This window comes from Onychomys torridus, chromosome 10, assembly GCF_903995425.1.
Source record: "Onychomys torridus chromosome 10, mOncTor1.1, whole genome shotgun sequence".
Classification (NCBI taxonomy): domain Eukaryota; kingdom Metazoa; phylum Chordata; class Mammalia; order Rodentia; family Cricetidae; genus Onychomys; species Onychomys torridus.
The window spans coordinates 59,028,290-59,041,651 of record NC_050452.1 but is presented as its reverse complement, the minus strand read 5'-3'; the positions used below and the strand labels follow the sequence as shown (position 1 = coordinate 59,041,651).

At 38.5% G+C, this 13,362-nt stretch overlaps 1 pseudogene; it reads left to right on the top strand.

Moving 5' to 3' along the window:
* The first annotated feature begins 3,387 nt into the window (after positions 1-3,387).
* LOC118591897 overlaps positions 3,388-13,362 on the top strand; it is a 90,636-nt pseudogene continuing 80,661 nt past the window's right edge.

The window sequence follows — 13,362 nt, the reverse complement described above, 5'->3', positions numbered from 1 at the left end:
TTAGTGCCTTCTGAAGGGCTGGATTTGTATTTGGTTTTATCATAGAATGTCTTATTCTGTCCATCTATGGTGACTGAAAATTTTGCTGCATATACTATTCCAGGCTGGTATCTATGGTCTCTTAGCATTTGTAGAACATCTGTCTAGGACCTTCTGGCTTTTCAAGTATCTGTTGAAAAATCAAGTGTTAATCTAATAGGCTTGACTTTATATGTTACTTGCTCTTTTCCCTTGCAGCTTTTAATGTTTTTTTTTTTTTTTTTGTTCAGTACATCTAGTGTTTGGATTATTATGTGCTGAGGGGAATTTCTTTTTCTGGTCTCATCTATGTAGTGCTCTGTATGCTTCTTGTATCTTGATAGGTTTCTCCTTCTCCTTCAGGTTAGGAAAATTTTTTTCAGTGATTTTTGTTGAAAATATTTTCTGTGCCTTTGACCTAGGTTTCTTCTCCTTCCTCTAGTCCCATTAATTTTAGATTTGGTCTTGTCATAGTGTCCCCAAAATTTTCTGGATGTTTTGTGCCAAGATTTTCTTTCTTTCTTTTTCTTTTCCTTTCACTGGTTGTGTTTTCATAGATTTCTTTTAGGAATTTATTAATTTACTCTTTAGGGATCCTTGTCATATTCATAAAGGCAATTTTAGGCTCTTCATCTTATGATTCAGCCATGTTGCAATATTCAGGGTATACTGTGGTAGGGTTGTTGAGCTCTAGTGGAGATATATTGTCCTTGCTGTTACTGAGTTTTTATGCTGGCATCCAGGCATCTGGGCATGGAATGACAGTAATTTTAGGTGCTGATCTTGGATCTTATATTGGGGACTATGGGGTTCCAGCCCCTCGATAGTCCCCTCCCAGGGTCTGGGAAGAATCTACAACCAGCTGATAATTAATCTTTGAAGAAAAGAAATGAATCTATGTACACAAAACTCCTTAGTTCATACACTTCATTATTCTGTGATAGTTCTCTCTCTACATAGTTTCTATTCTGCTCTCATGTCTAGCTCCTTTCTTGCCTGATTTCTCTCTGTATTTATCTACTGTCCCCTCTATGTTCTATCTTAATTCCTTCATCTAGTTCTGCCCCTTCCATCCATCTGGTTCTTTCCTCTATCAGCTCCTCTCCTGTCTCCTTCTATCTCATCTGGCTCTTCCTCATCTTGTTCTTCCCCATCTGGCTCTTCCTCTTCTCCCATCTTGTTCCTCTAGTATTCTCTTCTAGCCCTTCAATCTAGTTCTTCCCCATCTCAGTTTGTTCCTCTCAAGTTCTTACCAATCTTGTTCTTCCATTCTCTTTTCTCTTCTTCTTGCTGTTCCCTGTCTATCGAAAATACCTGCTTTTTCTTTCCTTGGGCACATGGTTCCCTGCCTCCTCAGGAATGTTGTTTTATTTCTCACCTTGATATGTAAAAACCTTTATGTTCACAAAGTGCTCTGGAGAACCACTAGGCCTCCTCAAGGCCTGGGGATGGTTTGAGCTTCATTAGCTCAGGAAAAAAGCTAGGTGTCTCCTCCAGTTTGTCTCCTAAGCTCAGCAGGGCAGTTAGTAACTTAGTAGGTTCAGCAGGTCAGGGGAGCTGAACTGTTTACCAATTGGTCTGGGCATGCATGGATTTCATATCAGAAGACAGCTGAAATATTAAAGGCTGGGCAATACCAAATATTCCTAATAAATGGCTTTCCTTTTGACAGACCCTTGTCTGTTCAAAGTTCAACTTTAATACACGGAAAAATCTCTATGATATATATATATATATATATATATATATATATATATATATATATATATATTAGTAAAATGGGTTTCTAGGTATTGGGAGCTGATAGTAGGAATGGGGCTGGACTGATGGTGAGGTGGGATGGGATAAGGAAGTCCACAGGAGAAAGGAAAGAAAGGTTTTCTACCAGAACATGCTTAGTCCCCTGGGAATGGGTCAGAAAGTAAGGAGAGGACACAACCGGAAGTCTGCTACTGATTGGGGATGGAACTGGAGGGTTGGATTTGGAGGACAGAGGTAGCCTAAAAATCTAAAGCTTGCCTATCTGCTTTCTGCCTACTTGCTTCTTGAGCAGGCTTGGCTTGCAGGTGAATTCTTACATAGAAAATAACAACAAACCTTACTTAATATGTGTTTTCCTTTTTTTTTTAAATTTTTTTTTGGTGGGGAGGTTTTTGAGATAGGGTTTCTCTGTGTAGCTTTGCGCCTGTCCTGCATCTCACTCTGTAGACCAGGCTGGCCTCGAACTCACAGAGATCCACCTGGCTCTGCCTCCCAAGTACTGTTTTCCCTTTTATGAAGAAACTATTAGCATATTTTGCCTGCTTTTCTAGTTTGCCTTGTTTTTTCTTTTTTAAATATTCAAATATAATTGTGGACTTGATATTTGGTGGCGTTGCTATTTTTGACTTAGGTATTTTTGAAATTTATTTTTATTTTATTTTATTTTGGTTTTTAGAAACAGAGTTTCACTGTGTTGTCCTGGCTGTCCTTGAACTCACTTTATAGAGCAGGGTGACCTCAAACTCAGAGATTTACCTGCTTCTGCTTCCCAGGTGCTGGGATTAAAGGTGTGTACCATCACCACCTGGCAGTATTTTGAAATTCTTATTAGGTACATTTACATTTATCATTATTATATTCTCTGGATAAACTAAGCTCTACAGTATAAGGAAATGACATTGTACCTGGTGATTTTTACCTGGAAATCTACATTGATATTAATATAGTGATTCTTGTTTTCAGGGTAATGATAACATTGTATGATATTTCTATCACACTGCTTTAATTATTCTTTCACATTTCTCTTTAAAGTGAATTTCCTGTGGCTAATCTTAAATTGTGTTTTACAGTTTCATTCAACATGATAATTTCTGTCTTTCAAGTAGTTGTTTAGACTCATTTATATATCATAATATTGACAAGTGTAGAGATTGACTGAACATCTCTTTTTTAAGATGTCCCAAACCAAAGGGTCTCCTAGCTATATTTATTTAAAAGTTGAAACTTGGGCTTGGGGATTTATCTCAGTGGTAGAGCGCTTGCCTAGCAAGAGCAAGGCCCTGGGTTCGGTCCTCAGGTCTGGGGGCAGGGGGGAGTTGAAACTTAATGATCTGAATAACAGAACACCAATATCAGAACCACAGATTTCCTTAGGTTTGCATATTTAAGATTTGATTATTTTTGTAAATTTTTAAAATTTACTTTTGTTATTGAAAATAGAAATTTTTGTTTTGTCCTGATTATGGTCTCCCCTCCCTTTGCTCCTCCCACTTCCTCCTTGCCCCTTATGCCATCTGGATCAACTCTCTTTCTGTCTCTCATTAGAAAAAAGAAATAGGCTACAGGGGACTATGTTGATGCAAGAGGCCTGTGTGGCCATCTGAGACCATGGACCATGAGATGTTCATGGTCCACACTGCCATCAAGGGCCATGTTTTGGTCTGTGGTCCTACTGCAGCCAGAGGCTGTGTTACCACTAAAAGCCAAGCAGATGTCTGTGGTCTGTGCTGCCCCCAAAGCCGTGTAGGTGTCCTAGGGTCGTACTGCCACTGGAGGGTATGTTGAGGTCCATAGTCTGTGCTGCCTCCTAAATCCATGTTCATGTCCGTTGTCCATCTCACTATTTACTTTTACTTCTCCTCTTTGTCTTTTATTTTCCTCCTATTTTTGAGTATTTTTAGGTTACGTTTTATGATTTCATTTCATATTCTTTGCAGGTATATTAGCTATAATTTCTTATTTTGTTACTTTAGTGTTTCCTTTAGGGATTTTTACAGTACACATCTTTTGGCCTGTCACCATTAAATGATGTTATACCACTTCATATATAATCCAAACTTCTTAACTACAGTCAGTTCCTATTTCTCCTTTTCATGCTAATGTTGAAATACCATTCATACTTATATATGTTAAAACCCTCACAAAAGCCTGAATCAGTATTCACTGAACTTCTAAATTACCTTTCTCACTTTGTGTTCTCACATCCTGTGAGATTAATAATGCATTTAAAATATATTTCCTAATTTAACCCAAGAGTTATAGGTATTTAGAATATGGTTCAGAATATATGTTCCACGCAGGAATGTTAGTCGTCTTCACTAAAGGTCAGGCACAGTTTCAGAACAGACACACTGCAATTAGTGGAAACTACATTATTAAAATCACCCAATCAGCAGCATTTGTGTTGGAGCCCTAGTAAGTGCTGCCTATTCTCTGTTTCTGACAAAGATTCCTTTGTAAGGGTTAATTCTCCATTCAGAGCTTCATTTATCATAGTTGTGCCATATGTTTTGATATGTCTCATCTGGGCAATGTGTATAGTATGAGCTGGTCCTCTTCAGGATCTTTTCATCTATGTGATTATCAAAGCTTCTTTGAGTCATGGTAGATGGATCATGCATCAAAAATGTACCTTTTAGCTTTTATACATGGAGTAGTGGGCCATGGTGTATTCCATCTTCATGATTTTGAAACATTATGACTAACATCAGCATGGTCTATGAAAGACTTGGACCTCAAAGACCCAGATACAAATGGCACTCTTCTACTAATGATTGTGAGCTTAAGAAAATATCAGTGATGGGAGCCCAATCTTGATTGTTTCATGAAATACTACTGTTATGATTTATGAGCTGTTGGTTAAACACAGCCAATACTAAAAATAAAATTACTTAAACTCATAAGTATATAATTCATAGTAAAGCTAAGTTGGTAAGCACAAAATCATAACTTCTATTTTACTATTACATATGCTGAAGATATTTGTGGCTTCCTGTGCATGGAGAATTTGAAGGTATATGCTATTGCTCATTTTTTCCCAATGCTGCATTGCATAATACCACATAGGTTGCTTGAAACTGGCCACAGTGAAAGTATTTACACCAGAGGTATAGGTATCTGCTAAAACTCAGTGTCTGATTTGTCTTTTTGTTTGTGGTCCAGGCCTAAGTAAGTGATAGAGAAAATGTTAGCAATGTAGCTTGAAGTCAAGCCTTTCCTATCTGTGGCTGGTACATTATAAGTAGCACAGAACACTGAGGAAATAGTCTGCTGTGTAAAATGCTCATCTAACTCAGTAAAGAAATACTGGTGTCACAAGCAAATTAGTCAAGTTCTGAAACTTTTTTCTTTCCATTTTGTCTGTTCCTTTAAAAATATTTATCAACGGTCATGAGAGAACTCACAACTTTGTCAGTTTGCAACCATAGGATGGCTATAGATCTAAGAATTTGACAAAATGAGCCGGGCAAAGGTGGTGCACGCCTTTAATCCCAGCACTCAGGAGGCAGAGGCAGGTGGATCTTTGTGAGTTTGAGGCCAGCCTACAGAGTGAGTTCCAGAACAGGCACAAAGCTACACAAAAAATCCTGTCTCAAAAAGAGAACCAAAAAAAAAAAAAAAAAAAAGAAAGAAAGAAAGAAAGAGTTTGACAAAATGAAAATGTTCTATCAAAATCAATTGGTGACATGAAACTTACTGTAAGAGGCACTGTGTATTATTATTTGTGAAGTGTATTTGTATATTCATTGATGATATACTTCCACACATTTATAAACACAGTCAACAACAAAATATTAGCCAGCACTTACACTGCTTAAATTTTCTCAGATTAAGATTCTTTATTTATTAGTCAAAGTGGTCAATCCATAAGAATGATACTTGAAATTTATATTTTCATGTTTGTGCCTATTCCACCAGCAGCCTTTTATTCACTCTCTCTAAGCCCACAGATGGACATGACAGGGGGTGGTAATGGCATCTTTGTGTAGTTATTAGTACCCTACCTTGATATGTACAGTTCCTTTTACTTTTGTCAGGCTCCCTGCTTTAGTGATTCTTCTGTTTCTTCTTAGTTCCCTCCCACCACTTCTTTTATTACCAACGTCCTCCTTTTAACAAGCTGGAGACTACAGTTGATTCTGTTACACATGTTAGAGTTGATTCTGTTACAGTTAGTCACATGTGAGTCCATAGATTCCCAGTGAGGACCAGAATGTCTTTGCTGTAGGATGTCATTCTGTATCCTGTGAATATGTGTTGCTCTGATTGGTTGCTAAATAAAATGCTGATTGGCCAGTAGCCAGGCGGGAATTATAGGCAGGGTGAGCAAAGGGAATTCTTGGAAGAGGAAGGCTGAGTCATAGTCACCAGCCAGACACAGAAGAAGCAAGATGACAAGGCAGAACTGAGAAAAGGTACCAAGCTTTTTCTCAGTGGCTAAACCTAGATAAGAATTATGGGTTAATTTAAATGTAAAAGCTAGTCAGTAATAAGTCTAAGTTAATGGCTGAGTATTTATTTATAATTAATATAAGCTTCTGAATGATTTTTTTTATAAGTGACCATGGGTCTGTGGGGGCTTAGCAGGACCAGAGATACTTTCCAGCTACATTTGGCATACCAATGCAGGGCACTCAAATTTCCATTAGGCCTAAAAGAGTTGAAAAGGGGCTTCTAAACGCATAATAATGGAGCCAAAACCAGCTTTCTACTTTGTGTCTCATGTGGGTTGCAATATACAGATGCCATCCCACCATCCAGAGAGCAACATGTAATAGCATACAGGTAAAGCCATGGAACACATGGTGACATATAGGTTAATAGAAATGGGCTGAATTTAGTTATAAGAGCTAGCTAGCAAGAAAATTGAGCTATAGGCCATGGCCATGCAGTTTGTAATTGATATAAGCCTCTGTGTGTTTACCTGGGTCTGAGAGGCTGCAGGACCAGGAGGAACACAGAAAAACTTCCAACTACAGGTCCTTGTCACTGCTTTTTGATTATACTCTTTTTTATAGAGACATTATAATGAAATATTTTAGATTTGTAAGAGGGATTATAGATTATATAAAATAGACATCCATCCATATATCTTCTGTCATGTTTCAGGAGAAATACATAGGGAATACCTTCAAAGGTCCTTGTATTTCTCTGTAATTCTACTTCCCCTTTCTCCCCACAGCTAAGCACTATCCTAAATCCATCATTTCCAGATATATTCTAGACTCAGGCTTCATAGTTTGTTTTACATGTTTTTAATTATACATAACACAACAACCCTGTATATATATAGCCAGGGTTATACACACACACACACACACACACACATATACATATATATATATATTCAATATATTTCATACTTTAGATCAATTTTAAGTTTATAAAATTACTGAGCAGAAAGAAATATCTTCTGACTTTACCTCACAATTGGAAAATAAATTTTCGAAGGCCAGGGTTTTTACATTAGCAGTTTTACAACTCATACTTGGAATTGGGTAAGTTCCTCAACAATGTGAACAGCATAGTCCTCCTGAGAATCTCTGTCACTAGGCATACAAAACATCTGTTAAATTAATAGAAGTACAAACAAACATATTTCAAATCCTAGTATCAACAGTGGAAACTCCTTGTGTCTTTCCACAAATAACGGGCTGTACCATTAAAGACCTCTCTGTCAGAAACAAAGGAGAATGGGTTCAAGTGTAGGCAGCAGAGATAAGGTCTTGAGACTCTGATAAACAAGGACAAGAATGTCAGTCACCACCAGGAGTAATGTTCTCAAAGCAGCAAAGCTTGCAACTCAAAGACATTTGTAAGCTGGGGACTGCCTCTGTTTACCAGCTGAGAGAGCTTCAGATAATGAGCCATGAAAGCCTGCTATGCAAGAGCACTATGCAATAAGTTTTCATTTGCTACTAGTCAGCTTCAGGGATCAAGGACAGTTAAACACATAACCCACTCATGCATGTTATTTTAAAGGCACATTTTAAAGTTATAAATATGGTACATTGAGTTAATGAGGTATGTTCTTTTGGTGACAAATATTTACATTCCACATATGCCTCTTGGTGTCAAGACTCCATTTCATTTTCTTTCTTTTCTCAGGAGGCTGGGATGCAGATGGAAGAGGCCCTTGTGTCTGGGACACATTTACCCATCAGGGAGGAGAGTGAGTTTTTGAGAACCAGACTGGTGATGTAGCTTGTGGCAGCTACACTCTGTGGGAAGAAGATTTGAAATGTATCAAACAGCTTGGATTGACTCATTACCGCTTCTCTCTTTCCTGGTCACGTCTGTTACCTGATGGGACGACAGGTTTCATCAACCAGAAAGGCAAGTGTTTCTTAAAAATAGAAGGTTGCAGCTTTAATTCAAGGTTACTGCTGCAGTCTGGCATAATTAATCCAGCATGCTGTTCTGCAGGGCAGCTTTGAAAATCACAAGTTTTCAGAGTGATTATAGGATAAATTTTTTGAAATGGGTTTGCATTAGCTTTCTCAATAATATTTTGGTTTGCCTGGGCTCTTGAACTGTTGGAGGAAGGAGGGGTATATAGGCAGGAAGAAGGCTGGGAATAAGGGTTTTATTCATGTAATATGTTACTTCAGTGAGGGTGAATTCCCAAAAGCTGTTGTATTAAACAGCTTTTGTAGTTGTGTAACCCATGAGGAATTATGAAAGCCCCAAAGAACCTGAAAGGCTTAGAAGAATTTCAGCTGCACTGAGCTCCCAATGGCAGCATGGGGCTTAGTCCCTAGCTCCCTGGAGCCCACTTAGTTGAGAGGTAGTGTGAAGTATCAGGTGCATCATCACATACTGTGTGTATCAGTTTCTCTTGGCATCACTCAGTGACTCAGTTTCTCCACGAGTAGAAAGGAATACCATGAGTTTACACTTCAGAGAATTATTAAAGATTACATGGAATAATTTTGTGCTTCTTATAGTACCTGGCCTACCATAGACATTTATTAAATGCTAGGTATTCTTCTTATAATGCATAAATAAAATAAACATTGGCTTCTGCATCAGATGCTTTACTTAGGCATTTTCACACCCATTTTTCTCTCATTCTCAAACCAATAAGGAAGACACCATGACTGTATTTTATAGATGTGGATGCCCAAGCCCACCTATTTGGCAAATAGATCTGAAATCTAAACTTATGATCTAGCTACATTTTATATAAACAGACTTGGAAACTAGGCCTGGGGACCAAATCTGGCCTGCCACCTGTTTTTGTAAATAAAGTTTTACTGGAGCACAGTCATGGCTATTCTTTACACATCATCTATAGTTGCTTCCCTACTGCAATGGCAAAAGTGAGTAGTTGGGATGGAGAGCATATGGCCTACAAAGTCCAAAATATTAATGATCTGGTTCTTTGCAGGAAAAGTTTGCCAACCCCATATTCTACAACATATGGCTCCTAAACGCACACCCTTTATTATTACTTGGTTCTGGAAAAGAATTCACGCAACTCATAGAGGAGGTACTAGATCTAGCAAATGATGTGCACTGAGTGTAAAACTTAGGGAGCATCCCATAAACACAGGATGGACAATTGCATGACCTGAGAGTGGCTCCTCTCCCTATGTCACCAAATTTTCCACACTCTCAGAGCCTTCGTGATGCCATGTGTAAGCTACATAGGTTAGTACATGCAACAACTCATTATGCTAGTTCCTGCCTGTGCTTAGGAATTTGCAGTGTTTGTCTCACACAAGACTGGCTATTTCCTCCTTGTGAAATGTATCTACAACCACAGAGGCTTGTATGACACTCTGGACTTTAGGGTTGGACCTCCCCAAATAGGAACAACCCAAGATAAGGAGGCTTATTGCTGAATTCAGGAGACAGCAACCAAAATGAGGGCCATTGTTTGGCTGAATGTAGAATTATGGCACATGATTGATTGCTTTTATTTCTACCTTTAACAAGAGGTGATATGTTGTTCTGTTCAAAGGTGAACCCATAATTTTCTATCTTGCTCACCTAACATCTCTACCTTCTTTTTTCTTTGGTACCATGATACTTCAGGCTCTGGCAATTGGCTCTGAGTGAGCTCAGTGTCTTGCTTTTTTTTTTTATCTCACTGGTTGCCAATTGTACTTGACTGTCTTTGTGCTTTTGCAGCTGTTAGCCTTCTCCCTTGCTTGGCATCCTTCTAACCCTCACCTGTTTATTATTTTAAACAAGGACTTTTTAGCACACACAGACAGATTTGCCTGCATTCTTCCTTTCTGTACTCCAGTCTTTCCTATAAACACAACCACATCAACTTTCCTAAAACTTGGTCTAACTCATAGTAGTCTGGGTCATCTCCTGCTAAAACAGCGATTGAAAAAACATTATTTTCATTCTTTCAAGGCTCAGTAAGGAACTTTCTTCTTCCTGTATCATTCTAGATTCTATTTGGCTTAGTTTTAACTCGTTTCTGAAGCTTCCTAAGATGCCATTTTTCCCTGGTGTATGTGTATGAAATCTCTCAAACACACAAGTTACCACCACTTATTAAACATAATGCACACCTTTCACATTTGGAAGAGTTTGCTCACACTCTTCTTCATGCTTAGAATGGCCTTTCTTTAACCCTCAATTACATCTGCTGAAGGCCTAACCTCCCATTCAGGCTGAGCACAAATGCTTCTTTTGCTCTAAAATCTCTATCTGTTCCAAGCAGAAGATATCTCTATTCTCTTCTCTTTCTCTCTTATCTATCAATCATATCTATCTATCTATCTATCTATCTATCTATCTATCTATCTATATTTATCTATCAATCATATCTATATCTATCTATTTATATCTATCTATTAATTGTCTATCTATCTAGTCTATCTATTTATATCTATTTATCTATTAATTGTCTATCTATCTATCTATCATCTATCATCTATCTATCATGTATCAATCATATCTATCTATATCTGTCCTATCTATCTATCTATCTATCTATCTATCTATCTATCCATCTATCCATCTATCATCTACCATCTCATAGCACATGCATTTTCAAATTCTTTACTACTGTTGAGAGCACTTTGTATTTAATTCCACTTAGAGCATATTGAGTATGTCTTATGCCTATAAGACTGTGCTAGGTACTCACAACACAGATGGAAGGGAATCCCTTGAATTGCTTATAGTATGAAGGGCAGATAATTCTGTCTGAAGAGCCCTGGAATCTAGTCTACTGCCTTCCAGAGAGGGATTCTTAATTTATTTAGGTCTGTAACAATCATTAAAAACCACTGAGTACAGTGATGACCTCCTTTTATTGAGTGGATAGTATGTGTCAGTCAGTGCGTCAAACAGAGCACTTACTTTTGAAATTTTATGTTCCTATTAGGCCTGTGCATGAGAGGCCTCCATAACATGGGCCATGGGCATAAGGCTGGGTGCAAAATTTCCAAGATGACAAATTTGGTTATTACTGAGTTCAGCTTAGATCTGCCATCAAAATCCCAGTGCTCAGTATGGAGTGCACCAAAAACCATGGAAAACCACCTGAACTCTGCTGTAATTTTGCTCATCAAACAAGTAGAAGTTCCATGTTACCAAGACTCTTTCCATTGGTGGAGTTTCCAGTGAGATTCCACTTGCATGGAAAGCCTCCCTTTTGGCCAGCAACTTGCCAAGTAGTCCAGGCTGGCTGGGATAGCCAGTGATCTTCAGGGATCTTCCTGTCTCTGTCACATCAGCTCTGATATTATAAGCCTATTCCTTCACACCCTACTTTTAAAACTATTGTTTCTGGGAATTGAACTCAGGTCTTCAGGCTTACAAGGCAAGCACTGTACAGATTGAACAATCTCCTGCCTTTTACCAAGGTTTTTAGCTAAAGAAGTATGAAGCTGTACCAATATATCAAACATTGAGAGACAACTTAACACATACAGAAGTTTGTGGACACACTGTGAGTCAGTGATCCAAGAGCAGGGAGGCAGAGAAACTGGAATATTGACATAGAGGCACAAAGGTTGCCAGAGTCACTTGAGTGATCTGGGGGTGGTGAGGACAGACTCTTGCCAAGCACACTTGGTGATGACCTGGCCATCTCACACAGCTCTTTTTGTGTTTGGCCTCCATAATAGCTGATGAATAATCTGAAGTTTCTTGTGAACAAGAAGGCACAGGAGGTGCTTACAGAAAGTGGGATATCAGCAAGCAGATGCTAATTCTTGTGCAGTGATCTGTTGAAGAGATTGGAATGTTTTAAACTAAGAAAGGCCATTGTGTGCCATCCCATTTAAACATTTTCTTAAAGAACATGTAAAGTTTAAAACAAAACCTTCCTACTGTTATTGCCCAGGAACACATGACACTCTCTCTGTCTCTTTGTCTGTCTCTCTAGGTGTCTCTGTCTTTTTCTGTCTCTTTATCTCTGTCTCTGGATCTCTTTCTCTCTCTCATATATATATATATTTGACTACCCATTCCAAAGTTTGATTATGGGGCATTTGGAACCTTGTAAAATTCTGTGTTCTCAGACTGGGAGAATATTTTACAAAGTGAGATTCTGGCATAGCTTTTCTTTTTCAAATGTCAAGTTTTCAAGGTCTAACAAGAAAAGAATGAGTTGGCAACTGAAGTCACATAGCTCTGTATTTTTTAGCTGTCTAAGTGTATTTTCATATCTGCCACAAATGTAGGTTTTTATGGGATTGCTAGGAGACATGAGTCTTGGAAAGAAAGGAAAAAATGTGAATATACATGCAGAAATTCTTGTTCACTTAAGACATCAAGTGTAAGAGGACTTAGTAGGAATGACTTACATAAGACTAGCTCACATCTACCTTGTGTTTTATGTTCAGCCTAACTGTCACCTGAATAATGTTTCCTTACCTGACAAACATGTAATGGTTTGAATTTTAGTCATCATGAAGACAATACCTTAGCTAGCAAGAGAAACTTTACAGTAAGGACATGAAGGTGAGATTATCTTGGATAATCCATGTGGGACCACTGTAATCACATGGATTATTAAGGGAAGGAGGACAAATTATTAGAGTCAGTGGGGTATGAGGACTGAAACAGATTGGAGAGGAGAGATGAGGTAAAGATGAAGAAAGGAACCATAAAGACATGTAGGGGACCCCTACCACCCAGAAAAGGCAAGGTGGTACATTGTACTTGAAAGCTTGCCAAAAGAAGGTGCCTTTATTGCCATCTTGTCCTAAACATCTTGAAAACTATTTGTATTTCTGGCCTGTAGAGCCATAGAAATTTTATGTGCAATTTGTTACAGCAGCAGCAGCAGCAGCAGCAGCAGCAGCAGCAGCAGCAGCAGCAGAGAACTAAGAGAGTCCTTGGACCACACAAGAAACTGGTGGTATGAGTCCAGAGGTGTCTGCCACTCAAAGAATATTATCACATATCTGACAGAGGTTGGACATGTGATCAAAACAAATTCTATTATAATTTCATAGTTAGCTAATTTGGCCTGCCTGCCTTCCCTCCTCTCCACCCCTTTACCTTTCCTCCCCTTCCCTCCCTTTTTCCCCCTTTTCATTTTCCTTCCTTCCTTCCTCCCTCCTCTCTTTCCTTCCTTCCCAACTCTGTCTTACTGGTAGCAAGCTT